Source organism: Narcine bancroftii, chromosome 1 (assembly GCF_036971445.1).
Source record: "Narcine bancroftii isolate sNarBan1 chromosome 1, sNarBan1.hap1, whole genome shotgun sequence".
Lineage (NCBI taxonomy): Eukaryota > Metazoa > Chordata > Chondrichthyes > Torpediniformes > Narcinidae > Narcine > Narcine bancroftii.
The window spans coordinates 288242594-288258051 of NC_091469.1; the positions used below are offsets into that span (position 1 = coordinate 288242594).

The 15458-nt window shown below is 44.6% G+C and overlaps 1 protein-coding gene across 3 annotated transcripts in view; it reads left to right on the forward strand.

Annotated features, from left to right (window-relative positions):
• Positions 1-15458, forward strand: part of mpped2a (metallophosphoesterase domain containing 2a) — a 145600-nt gene that overhangs the window by 102338 nt on the left and 27804 nt on the right. The gene's annotated exons all lie outside the window — the stretch shown is intronic.

The window sequence follows — 15458 nt, forward strand, 5'->3', positions numbered from 1 at the left end:
GTGAATATTCAAGGGCAGTTTATTTCTTGCTGTTATCAGACACCTGAATGAACCTCACCTGAGTAAATTTATGCTGCTTTTGCTCTGTCTTTAAGTCTACAATTTCATACTGTTTTACTTGTTGTACTAGGTACATGAGCTGTCTACTGATCTGCTCACAAAACATCTTTCACTGCATTTTTGATGCATGTGGCAATATACCTGAACTTGAGTAAAGATTTCACTTAGTCAAGGAATATTCCACTCTGCCTAGTCACATTTCTGACTGAAGGGCTCTTGCCCAAGTTAGTAGCACGATTAGGTAACAGCACCATGCTATTACAGCGCAAGCAACCGAGATTGAAATTTGGCGCTGTCTAAAAGGAGTTTGTACGTTCTCCCTGTGTCTGTGTGGGTTTCCTCCAGGTGATCCAGTTTCCTCCCACCCTTCATATGGGGGTCGTAGATTAATTGGGGTTCAAACAGGCTCATAAGCTGGAAGGGCCTGTTACCGTGCTGTATGTCTAAATTTTAAATTATTTAAATAAACATAGATTTTCTTTCTTCCTGTGGATGCTGTGTGATCCGCTGAATTTCCCTTGCACCTTCGTATATGGTACTCCACCACAGCATCTGCAGACTTTCTTATTTAACCACATTCCCAAGTGTGTGCCACACTTGCACCCACACCTCCTCCCTCACCATGGTCCAGGGGCTCCAAACAGGCTTTTCAAATGAAACAGCACTTACTTGATTTACTGCATCCAGTGCTCCTTTTGTGGCCTTCTCTACATCGGAGGTATTGGGCGCAGATTGGAAGAGCGCTTCGCTGAGCACCTTCGCTCCATCTGCACCAGTGACAGAGACCTCCCAGTAGCCAACCATTTCATTTCTGTGTCCCACTCCCATACTCACATGTCTGTCCATGGCCTCATGTACTCTCCGGCCAAGACCAGCCGCAAATCGAGGAACAACACCTGATTCTCTGACTGGGCACTCTCTAGCCAGATGTCATCAGCATAGATTTTTTTTTTGCTTCTGCTAACCTGCTCTCCTCTTCCCCCTCCATCCTCCCCTCCCCCTTTCCAGTTCTCCTCCCTCCCTGCCCCCTCCTCTCCCCTTGCCATCCCTCCTTCTCTTGATCACTGCTGTCGCTCCAATCCTTCTCCACCTATCACCTCCTGCCTTTGCAACCACGCCTCCCCCACTCTTTTGTTCAGACACCTGCTGACATTTATCCATACCTTGTTGAAGGGCTCAAGCCTGAAACATTGGTTATGTATTTTTACCTTTATAAAGGAGACTTTGACCTGCTGAGTTTCTCCTGCATTGTGTTTTTACTTCAACCACAGTGTCTTCAGACATTCATGTTTTACTTCCCACATTGATCCTATTGTGTGGAGTCCCACCAGATCTCCAAGGGTGAACACAAACCTATTAGCAAAGAGCTGCCTTACCTCTGCGTTTGTCCCTCCAGAACATATGTCACTGGCGTAAGACCCACTCTGCTGTAGAGTCAGCAGAGCATGAAGGATTTGGGCAGCGATTCATCGATCTTTTCCACTGAGATGAGGATTAGTGGGGAGGGCGGGGGGAGGGGGGTACAAGGTACAATGAATCACAAGGCTCTTGGCATAAGTGAAAGCAGAGATTCAAAGAAAACCCACCCTTGTCAATCAATAAACTCACTCAACAATCTATCTAACTGTGAAACAATATTTAAGGCTCTTTGCTTCAAGAATGCATAGAAAGTTCGCTCTATATCCCCAATTCCCTGCTTCAGGAATGCATAACTGAAAAAGTGATTGGTAATTGTAACACCAGAGTAATGTTTGGGCCAGTATTCAATTGAATAAGATCTTGGTGTGGATGAGAGAGAGAGCGTTTAAGCCATTTCCAAAAGTCGTTGTTGCAGAGAGAAGAATGTAGGAAATGACTTTGTAGGTATAGGTGTTGGACTTTGCCGATGGTTGTCTATCCACACCCCCACAGGAACAAAATCATTAATAAAAGATGGCACGGTTAATGTAATGGTTAGCATGATGCTATTGCGGCGCTAGAGACCCGGGTTTCAATCCGCCATTGTCTGTGAGAAGTTTGTACGTTCTCCCCATGTCTGCGTGGGTTTCCTCTGTGTGCTCTGGTTTCCTTCCACCCTCCAAAATTGTACAGGGTTGCAGTTTAATTTGGTTGAATTGGGCGCCATGGGTTTAAATGGCCAGAATCTGCTTCTACAGGGCTGAAAATTAAAAAAAATTAAATTAATTTAATATTTAAATATATATATTTACAATTCCTAATAATCCTGATATCATTTCATCAAGATGGCAAAAAGCATTTTATTTGCAGTGAATTCTTTTCAGTGTCATTGCTGCCATTATCATAGAGTCAGAGTCATGAAAAAGGCCCTTCAGCCCAATGTGTCTCTGCCAACCAAATTACTCCTCTGAGCTGGTCCCATTTACCTGCATTTGGCCCATGTCCCTATCCAAATATGAGAGTCCCCACCTCCGCCACTTCCTGTGCCGGCTTGTTCCAGATAGCCACCACCCTCCTTGAAAAGGTTGCTCCTCAGATCCCTGCTGAATCCATTATCATCTTAAACCTGTGCTCTCCAGTGGACTCTCCCTGGAGACCTTTCACTTCACTGTTGTTCATCGTGATTTTGCATTCCTCTAAACCTCAGTTTCCTGCATCCCAAGAATGAAAATCCCAGCCGATCTAGTCTCTCCTTTGAGTTGTGTTGTTCAGCCAGAGGTGTAGTGTGGTGTTAACACAGTCACTGATATCCCAGTTCTGTCAATACTCAGGCCAGTGTAACCTACTGAGGGTAATGAAGGGTCATACACAAGCATGCTGGGGAATTGCATCAGGAAGTAAAGTGTAACCAACGTTTCAGACCTGAGCCGTTCATCAAGTACAGTATTAGCTTTCTTCCTATAGATGCTGTATAGCCTGCTGAGTTTCACCAGCACATTTCAACCCCACCATCTGCAGACTTTCTTGTTTCATTAAGTAGGTTAGTGTCTGTGTGAAGTATCCCCCTCAGATCCTCTCTAAACCTCCATCCTCTCACTTTAAAACTAGCACACTTGTCCTGAGAACCCCCACCATGGGATAAGACCTATCTCCTTTGATGTTATCTACTACTATCAGATCAAGGCCCTCAGTATCAGGGAAAACAGAAGACTACCGATTCATTCTCTCTTCTCTGAAATGCTCCAGTCCCCAGTAACTTCCAGGTGAATTTTTCTGCACCTATTCCAAAGTGATGCACAGTGTAGGGCAATGGTTTTCCAACTTTTTCTTCCCACTCACGTCCCACCTTAAGTAATCCCTTACTAATCACAGAGCACCGCTGGCATAGGGATTACTTAAGGTGGGACGTGAGTGGGAAGAAAAAGTTGGAAAACCACTGCTCTATACTGTGGTGATCAGAACAGTGCATAGTAAGGCACCAACTAACTTGTCAGACTAAGCAATGAAAGATCAGTTCAAATGAAAGTGGAACTTCTTCAAGTTAAGGGGTGCAGAATCTCCACTGAAAATTTCAACAATCCTCAATCAGCACCTTGATTTAAGAAACTTAAATCGTGGAATCTTGAATAATTACATGTCCGAAGGAGTAATTTACAAATGCATCTTTGGGGCTCAGTACATCAGAGATTGTGGCCAGAACAGTGGGTTAAAGGAACAGGATAAGGGATGACAGAGGATTGAAGAAGCACAGAGGAGTGTGGAGGGGGGTTCAGAGCATAGGGCACAGGTTATCGGGGAACACACAAGATTTGAAAGAATGCAGAGATGCTTATAGCACTGGAGGAGGGTAATGAGATGGGGAGAGTACAAACACAAAGTGGTTTGAGAGCAAGGATGAGGATTTTCAGCTTGGGGCAGATGTCCAGAGAGGGGGTCAGGTCAGATCCAATGCTCGGATTCAGTGCACGGAACTACTGCACCTTAAATCCACGCCGTGCAGCTGCAGTGCTATGTGGAGGTCCAAGATGTGCCATTCTGTCAGCCTGTCCCATTCAGGGCCACTGCCTGAACGATTCAGAAAGCCTCACACTGCTTGGCTGTCACCCATTGCTGGGAAACAGAGGCCCAGTGACAGGACTGACAGGCGACCGCTAATCCTCTCACAGCAGGTCCAGTGTATAAGTTTCCTTTCATCTGCTGCTTAAATTGTAAAGTGTTGCTGCGTAATTGCACCAAATGTTTAGTTATCGCAGGCAGTGCCGTTACACCTCTCAAGGGAGCCCTGATTTCATTGGGGGATGTAAAGGTTCCTAAGGTTTCAGATTTTCACATTCAGATTTCAGATTTATTGACAGAGAACATACATGACATCACATACAACCCTGAGATTCTCTTTTCTGTGGACAAGGCAGAGTTACCACTTATTGGCAGTGCAAAAAATCTGATCAATGTACACATGTAAACAAATAAACAAATGTAAACAAACTACAAGACATAGAGAGAAAACATCAATAAATTGCACAAGTAAGAGTCCTTAAACAAGTCCCCGATTGAGTTGAGATGGTGGAGGGGAAGCAGCTGTTCCTGAACCTGATAATTGCAGCACGGTCCCTCTGTCATTTCAGAGAAGGTTGGATGTGTACATGAAGGTGAGGGGTTGTTGGAGGGTTATTGGCAGAGAGCGGGAGGTTTGAGCTAGTGGAATTGTTCTATTGAACCGGTGCGGACTCGAATGATTATGATTATACGGTGGTGCGAGTCTTGTGGTACCTGTACCTCTTTCCTGATGGCAGCAGCGAGAACAGAGTGTGTGCTGGGTGGTGAGGGTCTTTGATGACTGCCCTCTGATGGCAGCGCTCCCTGTAGATGTTTAACCTGGGATGTCCTAGGCTGTGTCCACTACCTTTTGCAGGGCTTTATGCTCAGGGGTATAGGTGTTCCCATATCAGATTGTTGATAGAGACTCCAATCTACTCTAAAACCAGAAGACCTTTCAAGCACAAGAGAGAAACACAAAGGCTGCAGATGCTGGAAGCTGGAGCAAGGAATAGCTTATTTTTGCTCCTATATCTTATGGAGCTGGCCAGGATGAGTGCAATCTTGGATTCATCGCACATCTTTCACTGATGGGTTAAGCTGGGATGAGTCTGGATAGCATGTGTGAGTTTACTGTCACATACACAAGTACAATGTACAGAGGAACCAACATTCTGACTCACTGCAGCCACGACTATGCAAAATACACCAACTGCAGTCATGTTAATTATCATAATATGCCAAGGCAGAAAAAAGAAACACAAAGATAAATAAATATAGTAAAAACACACAGAAATGCTGGAGGAACTTAGCCAGTCTCAGATCTCACAGATAAGTAAATATTCAGTTACAAAAAGCTGTCCATTAATAGTCAGGCACATCTTTTGGTCGTCTCAGGCTAATTTATAGTTAAAAGTTAGGGCATCATGGCCAAAGCTCATCCTTGTTGGATAAACTGTTGGTGAAGGTGCTGGACTTCAGGCTTCAGTACCTTCTGCCCGAAGGGAGCAGTGAGAAGAGGTTATGACCAGGGTCATGGGGGTGGGAATCAGAATCAGACTTATTGTCTAAACATGTGTCATGAAATTTGTTGATTTGCGACTGCAGTATTGTGCAGAACAAGGTGCAAAATTAATATAAATTATAATTCTGTAAAATGCAAGATTAAAAAATAAATAACAACTGCAAAAAGGGAGAAAAAAAGCGAGGTCGTATCTGGGGATCATTGTCTGTTCAGAAATCTGATGGCGGAGGGGAAGAAGCTGTTTTTGTAACATTAAGTGTCTGCCTTCAGGCTCCTGTACCTCCTTCCCGATGGTAGCAGTGAGAAAAGGGCATGGCCTGGAAGGTGAGGGTCCTTCCTGAGACACCGCCTCTTAAAGATGTTCTTAATGCAATGAAGACTAATGCCTATGATGAGACTCGCTGAGTTTTCCTGTCCTGGGCATTAGCATCTCCGCACCGGACTGTGATGCAACCAGTCAGAATGCTCTCCATGTAGAAATTTGCAAGAGTCTTTGGTGACATCACAAATCTCCTTAGACTCGGAGTGGCTCTTCTAAAGCCAGTATCTCAATGATATGAAGTTTTTGAGCTCTGCCAAACCAAGGAGACATATTAGGACTCCCAACTACAGCTCTGACTGTACTCCACATTGATATCAATGATCTCTTGTCATAGAAAAGGCAAGATTCAGTTCCTCAAATCTTCTCTGCACTCTTTCAGTCTTTTTGATATCTTTCCTGTAGTTCGGTGACCAAAACTGCATACAATATTCCAAATCTGGTCTCACCAATGTCTTATACAACTTTACAATAACAACTCCACTCCTACTCTCAATACTTTGATTTACTAAGGCCAATATACCAAAAGCTGTCTTTACAATCTACTCTATCTACTTGTGTTGCCACTTTCAGGGAACGATGTAACTGATGGAAAATTAACCTTCCTTCTCCACAGCTGCTTCCTGATCTGTTGAGTGCTTCTAGCATTTCAGATTTCCTGCACTTTTAATTTGGACTTTCATCTTTTAGAGTAATTTGCTAGAATCCACTCAATAATGATCATTCCCTCCCCCATGCCTCTCTGGACCCTTTGCTTCTCTTTGCCTTCTTTCCCATCCCCACCCACCTTATGTGCCCATCACCCACATCCTCCCCTTCCTCCAGCTCTCCTCCCCTTTCCTTTCCTCCTATCAGTCTTTCTTTCTTTCCTTCCCTCTCCTACCTGTATTCATCTCTCACCTGCCACTACTTCTCCTGTTCCCCCCACCCTCTTACTCAGGCTACCGATGAAGAGGGTTCTGGCCTGAAATGTGTCTGTTGTTTTCCATGGATGCTGACTGTCCTACTAATCTCCTCCAGCACTCTGTGTGTTGACACCATTGCTTCAGTCTGGTTCATTGAGCTGGTCAGAGAAACCCAATGTTCTGGGGGAAAAAAATAAAGAAAATTGCAAAATTTGCAACCATACTTAAATTTTAAATTTGGACATACAGCATGGTAACAGGCCCTTCCGGTTCACGAGCCTGTGTTGCTCATTTGATCTACGACCCCCTTTATATTTTGAACACCGTGAGGAAACTGGAGCCTCCGGAGAAAACAAGACAGACAAGGGGATAACGTGCCAACTTCTTACAGGCAGTGCAGGATTCGTACCCAACCGCTGGCCCTGTAACAACATTTCGCTAACTGCCACACCAACCATGCAACCCTGTAGAATTGCAAATCAAATATCAGCTGAAAAATACCCAACGCATCTTGCAGTAGTGTCTGATTTCTCTCCGTATCCTGCCCCAAGAGTATGTCTTTGCTGCTTGCCTGTTAATAGCCAGTGTTAAGTGCAGGTCACAGTTCAGTGATGAAAGGGCTAAAAGAGACCGGAGTGTGGCGGTTGATGACGTGATGCTTCAGTGAGATAAGAGGTCCATAAAAGTCATCAATCACTTTTTGATGGAAGTGGCTGTGCAGAGATACTGGTGAGGCAGTGCTTCCACGCAAACTTTCCAATTATAGGAATCATAAATAAATCTGCGAGGAGCTGGGCTTGCCAAACTCTTTCTGAAACTCAGGCTACTGGGCAATGCAGAGTCAGAACAAATGCCAGTGTCCCAAAACCAAGGAGTGGTGAAGAATAGAACACTACAACACAGTAACAGGCCCTTTGATCCAGCTAAACCGTGCTGCAGTATTTATTCTGCCTCGACCCATCGACCTGTAGACCTCTATTCCCCTCCCATCCACCCTTCTCTTAAGGGTGACACGGTTGGCAAAGCGGTTAATGCAATGCTGTTACAGCACCAGCGTCTCAGGTTCAAATCCCATGCTGTCTGTAAGGAGTTTCTACGTTCTCTTTGTGTCTGTGGGGGTTTTCCCCAGGGGCTCTGGTTTCCTCCCACCATTCAAAATGTACCAGGGGTTGTAGGTCAATTTAGTGTGAAGCTAAATGTAATGTAAAATTTAAATGTCAAAATCAAGCCCTCTGCAAGATTTTTTGGACATGACCTGTCACACACAAAGCCGTGTTTTAATTTTAAATTTAAATTTAGACATATAACATGGTAACAGGCCATTTTGACCCACGAGTCTGTGCTGTCCAATTTATACCCGATTGACCTACACCTCTGGTACATTTCAAATGGTGGGAGGAAACCAGAGGCCCTGAGGAAAACTCATGCATTCATGGGAGAACGTACAAACTCCTTACAGAATGCATGGGATTCGAGCTCCAGTCCTGATCGCTGGTGCAGTAAAAGCGTTGCACTAACAACTCGCCAACCTTGCAGGCCATGTTGATTATCCTTAATCAGTCCCTATCTATGCAAGTGCTCATTTATCCGGTCTTTTAGGATACCTTTCAATAATTTACCCACTACTGACATCAAGCTCATCAGCCTACAATTTCCAGATTATTCTTAAAGAATTTCTCGAACAGCATTAGCTATCCTGCGACACCTCACCCCTGGCTAAGGACATTTTCAATATTTTTGCCAAGGCCTTTACAATTTCTGCACTAGCTTCCCTCAAGGACCAAGGGAATATCTTGTCAGACTCTGGGGATTTGTCCACCCTTACTTGCCTCAAGACAGCAAGCATCTCCTCCTCTGTAATTTGCCTCGGGTCCATGACCTCACTGGTGTTTTGTTTCACTTCTGTTTCCATCTTCCACGTAAATACAGAGGCAAAATACCCATGTAGGATCTCCCCCCATCTTCTTTGGCTCAATGCATTGATGACCACTCTGGTCTTCAGGAGCACCAAAGGTGGATAAATCACCTGGATCAGACAAACTACAATCCGAGGTTCAGAGGGAGGGAGCTGAAGGGATGGTGAAGATATTCAGAAATCACTGGAGTTGGGAAATTGCAAATATCTCTGTACTCTTTATGAAGGGAGAAAGGCAAAAGACAGGAAATTATAATAAAACACTAAAGTCTGCAGACACGATGGTTGAAGTAAAAACAATGCTGGAGAAATTCAGCGGGGCAAACAGTGTCCTTTATATAACAAAGATAAAAATTCATCACCGACATTTCGGGCTTAAGCCCTTCATCAAGGTATTATGTCAATTAGACTGTCTTCAATGTTAATCAGAGATCATTATTAAGGTGAGGTTTTGGGATATTTGAAAGCAAATTTTAAAACAGTCAAAGTCATTATGGTTTCCTTCAGAGGAGATCTTGTCTGACAAATCTGCTGGAATTTTGTGATGAAGTAACAAGCAGGTTAAGCAATGAAGAAGAATGAGTGGATGTTGTTTACTTGCATTAAGGCCTTGACAAGGTGCTGCACGTCAGGTGCTAACCAAGATAACAGCCCATCGTCTGACTGGAATGATACGAGCGTGGTTAGTGTTGGGTCAGCTGGCTGGCTGTTGGGGAGAGAATTCAGAAAGCAGAGAGCAGAGGTCCAAAGGGACTTGGAAGTCTCAGTGCAGGATTCCCTAAAGGTTAACTTGCAGGCTGAGTCAATGATAAGGAAGACAAGTGCAATGTTCGCATTCATTTCAAGAGGACTAGAATATAAAAGCTGGAGTTTTATAAGGCCTTAGTCAGACAACATTTGGAGTATTGGGAGCAGATTTGGACCCCATATTGAAGGGAGGAAGAGCTGACATTGGAGAAGTTCCACAGGAGGTTTACAAGAACTATCCCAGGGATGAAAGAGTTAATATACGAGGAGTGTTTGATGCTCTGGGCTTGTTCTTGCTGGAGTTTAGAAGAATGAGGGGGAATCTCATCAAAATATTGAAAGGTCTGAATCGTGTGGGCATGGAGAAGGTATTTCCTGAACTGGGAGCATCTAGGACCTGAGGGCACAGGCTCAGAATATAAAGGCATCCCTTTAGATGAGGAGAGATTTCTTTGGCCAGAGGGTGTGAATCTGGAATTCATTGCCACAGACAGCAGTGGAAGCCAAGTCATTGGGTAGGTTTAAAGCGGATAAGATTCTTGATTAGTGAGGATGTCAAAGGTTACAGTGAGTAGGCAGAAGAATGGGGTTAAAAGGAAAAGTACATCAGCCCTGCTTCGAATGGCACAGCAGACATTTTGGGCTGAATGGCCTAATTCAGCTTCTACATTTTATGGTCTTATGGTGTTAAAAAGGACTGTCAGCAGTATTGTAACACCACCTTTTTTTCTTCACAATGGTAACTATGAACATTTATAATCGATTGTTTCCGTTTATTATCTCTTCATAATATAATGTACACATTTCCTCACAAATACTTGTTTGGCTGCATGCAGCAAGTAAGAATTTTGGTGCATGTGCAATTATTTTTAGACATACAGCACGGGTAACAGTTCCTTTCCGCGCATGAGCCCATGCTTCCCTATTTACAACCAATTAAGGTACAACCCGTGGTACATTTAGAACGATTGAAGGAAACCGGGGTCCCCGGGGAAAACCCACACAGACACAGGGAAGAATGTACAAACTCCTTGTAGACTGAGCGGGACTTGAACCCCGGTCTCGAGCACTGGGCTAACTGCTGTTGTGCTGACTGCTACGCCAACCATGCCATCCAAATTGTGAGATGAAGTCAAGTTTATTGACATCTGATTGCACGAATACAACCCAACAAAACAGTGTTCTCCGGTCCTCAGTGGAAAATACACAGGCACACAACAAGACATAGCGCACATACAATACATACGTAGGACAAGTACAAATAAATAAGTAAATATTGCTTCACGAATGCGAAAGTCTCGGAGGGTCATTGCGAGCAGTTCCTTTGGTCGTTCAGCATTCTCACTGCCCATGAGAAGAAGCTGTTTCTCAGCCTGGTGGTGATAACCATATAACCATATAACCATATCCGTTTACAGCACGGTGGCCCTGATCCTCCTGTATCTCCTCCCCGACGAGAGCAGCTGAAAGAATCTGTGTGCAGGATGGAAGAGGTGCTCAACGTATATGACAATAATCTCATTAAGTGGTGAGGCCAGACCTGGTGTGGCACAAACATTTCTGGTCACCACATCAGAATGTTTATCAGTATAGGAGCGGGGCTTTGTTTGTGAATCGCAAGAACAAGTGTAGTTCAGTTTTGAGGAAATACTGAGCAGGCTGGAGTTGTTTTCTTTGGAACGGGGAAAGCCGTGAGTAATGCCAACATAACTGTTAACACGAAGAGGGAAATAAATAGGAAAGATCTATTTCCCCCAGTAGTTTTCTCATTCACTGGGGCTCAAAGAATTACGGTAATCGGTGGATAGGTTAAAACAGGAAAAATATTTTCACCCAGAGGCCAAGGGTGTTGGTATGCACAGTGTGCAAACCTCTCGACATTTAGACAGGATTTGGATGTGTACACGTCAGGCAGTTACCTACAGGCTGGAAGGTGAGATTATGTTGGATGGTTAGTGTAGTGTTTAGCGCGACACTGTTACATCAACGATGACTTAGTTTTGAAATTGCTGCTTTCTCTAAGGAGTTTGTGTAGAACCATAGAACATTTACAGCACAGCAACAGCCCTTCGGCCCTTCTAGTCTGACCCAAACTATTAATCTGCCTAGTCCCCCTGACCTGCACCCTGTCCATAGCCCTCCATACCTCTCCCATCAAGGTACCTGTCCAAATTCTTATTAAATGTTAAAATTGAGCCTGCATTCACCATCTCAGCTGGCAGCTCTTTCCACACCCCCACCCCCTCATGTTCCCCCTAAACTTATCCCCTTTCATCCTTAACCCATGTCCTCCAGTTTACATCTCACCTACTCTCCATGGAAAAAGCCTGTCAACATTTACTCTGAATGTACCCCTAGTACGTTCTCCCTGTGACCTGCATGGATTTTCTCTGTGTGTTCCGGTTTCCTCCCACCCTCCAGAAAAATGGACAAGATTTGACAGATTAATTGGGTGAAATTGGGTGGCACTAGTTGGGCTGGAATGGCCTTCCACTCTGCTGTATATTTAAAATATTTTTAAAAAGCTTTTATTCAACCAATATTGGAAAGATGGGCCAAATGGCCTGCTTGCCCATCCTGATTCTATGATGTTCTTAAATTAAATTTAGGCCTACAACATGGTAACAGGCCATTTTGGCCCATGAGCCTGTACCACCCAATTTGCACCCAATAACCTACACACAGTACATTTTGAACAGTGGGAGGAAACCAGAGCCCCCAGAGAAAACCATACAGACACAGAGAAAATGTACAAACTCCTTACAGATAGTGCGGGATTCAAATCCCATTCCGGCCCCGATCTCTGACACTATAAAGGCATTGCGCTAACCACCACATTAACTGTTCCACCCTGATATTGTGTAAGGTATCAGGGCCATGACTCAAGAACTGGGAAGGAGTGATATAAAAAAATATAAAGTTATGAGGGGTACTAATAGAGTAAATGCAAGTGGGAGCTGCTTTCATGAGGTTGGGTGAGACAAGAACTAGAGGATGGGGAAAGGGTGAAGAGTGTGATGTGCAGGGAGAACATTGGAGGGAACTTCTTCACAAAGAGAGTGCTGGAAGTGTGGAATGAGCTGCCGGTAAATGCAGGGTCAATTCTGAATTCTGAATCAGTTCTTTGTGTACAAGGTCATACTGGTCGTCGGATGTTACCAATCAGATGACTTGACAAGAAAATGGGAGTTTTCTTTTCATTGCTTGTGGTGGAGGCTCCCTGAGGGCTCCATGGATCAGCTGACTGATGTTGGGCATCCAGGGCACCAGAGTGGGAGATCAATCCCCTCCCCAGGAGAAACCTGGGAGGCAACCCCACAGGGATGGAGAGCAGAGCAGGAGACCAGTGAGGACGAAAGGCTCACACCAGACTGTGTGGCTGCTGGAGACCAGCTTGTGGGGAATCAGGCATCAGGACCGGGATCTGTGGGGGTGCCGATGGTGAGCAGGGCTCCTGAAGGGCTTCAGGTGCTGACAACTTCCTGATTGTATTGGAGATTGGGAAACGAGAGCATGGGGGTCACCTCTGGAATAGACAGGATCCCAGGCAGCTACAGGATGCAAATCCATGGACGCAGCATCTCTGAAGGGTCTCTACTTGCTTCTCTCTGTTACTGGTGGGGGTGCAGGGATAATGGTGCCTCTTTGTGTGTCTTCATACAGGCAAACATTCTGTGTATTAATGACATGATAAGAAAGGAATCTTGGCATGGATAAATATACTAATTCAACTAAGCTCAGTAGAGAGAACCCCTAGCAAGTGATTTCAAATGGGGGGGGGTGGAATATCAGAAAAATTTGGGATAGAACCACAGAACCTGACAGAAATGGGCCCTTCAGCCCTTCTGGCCTGTGCCATACTATTATTCTGCCCAGTCCATAGCCCTCCATATCTCTCCCATCCATGTACCTGTCCAAATTTTGATTAGATGTTAATATTGAGCCCACATTCACCATGTCAGCTGATGGCTCATTCCACACTCCCACCATTCTCTGTGTGAAGAAATTTCCCCTAATGTTCCCCTTAAGCTTTTCACCCTTAACCCTTGTCCCTTTGTACCTCACCGAGCCTCATTGAAAATGGCCTGCTTGTGTTTACTCTGTCTACATCCCTCATAATTTTGTCTACCTCTATCAAATCTGCCCTCATTCTTCTATGCTCCAGGGAATAAAGATCTAACCTGTTTGACCTTTCCCTGTAACTCAGTTCATCAAGTCCCAGCAACATCCTAATAAACCTTCTCTGCACTCTTCCATCTTATTGATATCTTTAAATGACCAAAGCTGACCTGAAAGGATCGGCCACCTTTTTCTGCAAAGCCGATAACGGCTGGAAAAGTTTGCTATTTCACTGCAAGGGTTCTCTGAAAACACGACGATGATGATTCTCAGACTCAGAGCTGTTTGAATAAACACATCAGCCATCTCGAACTTGAAATAGAAACAACTAATTTATTGTTTTAATTCCAAAGCATTTCCTGCCGTTGGCCTTAGAGTTTCTACATCTGAAAGATTGAAAAGCAACTCGTCTACTGAATGGAAATAAGCCTTTGTTTTACTTTAGACACAGGAAACACCAGATGTTGGAATTTGAAGTTTAATATTGTACAATATTTGGGAGGAACTCAACAAATCGAGCAGCATCTGTGGGATGGGCGTTTCAGGCCAAAACTCTTTATTACGATTGCTTTTGGTCTGAAATGTCAACCATTCTTCTTCTACCACAGATGCTGCTTGACCCACTGAGTTCCACCACCAGTGTCTGGATTTGTTTTACTTTGATTTCCCTTCATGGCTTGAGGTGATATAAGCATAAATACAGACATACAGCATGGTAACAGACCACAAGTCCACGGTTCTGTGCCGCCCAATTAACCTACAAACCCCCATACGTTTCGAACGGTGGGAGGAAACAGGAGCCTCAGGGAAAACCCACACAGACACGGGCAGAATGTACAGACTCCATACAGACAACGTGGGATTCGAACTCCCGACCCGATCGCTGTCGCTGTAACAGCGTTGCGCTAACCGCCACACTAACCGAGCCACATGATGTTTTGTCATTTGTAGGTCTGGGTTTACAATGCCGAGGATCTCGCTCTGTTGAGATATTACACCCAGAGGCTACCACACACACTGGGCTAATAATTCAGAGAACGGGGGCTTCAAATCCCATTTGTGGCTGCTTCAGAATTTGTACCGACTTTTAAGAAGCTGTCACCAGAAAACGTGGAGAAGAAAAGCTGCAGATGCTGGGGTCTACCTACTTTTTCAGATTCCTGAAAGGGCTCAGTCCCAAAGCGTCAACTGCCTATTAGCTCCTATGGGCGCTGAGTAACCTGCTGGGTTTTTCCAGCATGTTTGTGTACAGCTTGAAGTGTAGGTGGGGTGTTTAAAAGAGAGAGAATGCCAATGAGATTTTACTGTCATATACAATGTACAGATGCAATCAAAGGCTTTCCTGCTGCAGCTTCCCAGTTAAGGGAAATACACCAACAACCATTTAAGTTTAATTAAATTGCACAAAGAGAAAAAAAATACAAAAGGAAAAGAAAAGAAATGGTAAATATTTGTCTTGTTGGCAGGTAGTGGTAAATCAGGAGTGCAAATAGATCTTTGGTGGTATTGTAGTGGTGGGTGGTATACTGAGAGCAGTTCAGGGGTGTTCAAGTACCTGATACCTGTTGGGAAAAAACTATTCTTGAACCTAGAGGTGCCGGACTTCTGGCTTCTGTCAGCTTGTCTGGCATGGATCAGCGTCCCCTCATATCCATCTGCCTTCTGGGCACACCAGCATTTGCCAACTTGTCTCTGCATGAGGAGGGGAAGGAAGGGAAGGAGGGAGGAGGAGAGGAGAGGAAAGGGGAGGGGAGGGAAAGGGAGGGGATGGTAGGGGAGAGGAGAGGGAGGAGCACAAGCTAAAAGATCAGAGGTGGAGATAGGTGGGAGGGTAGAACAGAAAGGTAATAAGAAGAGGAGCTAGCTCTCTGAATGGGGAAGGAAGGGGGTGGGGAGATGAAGGAAAAAATATGGGGGATAAGGAAGGAGAGAAAT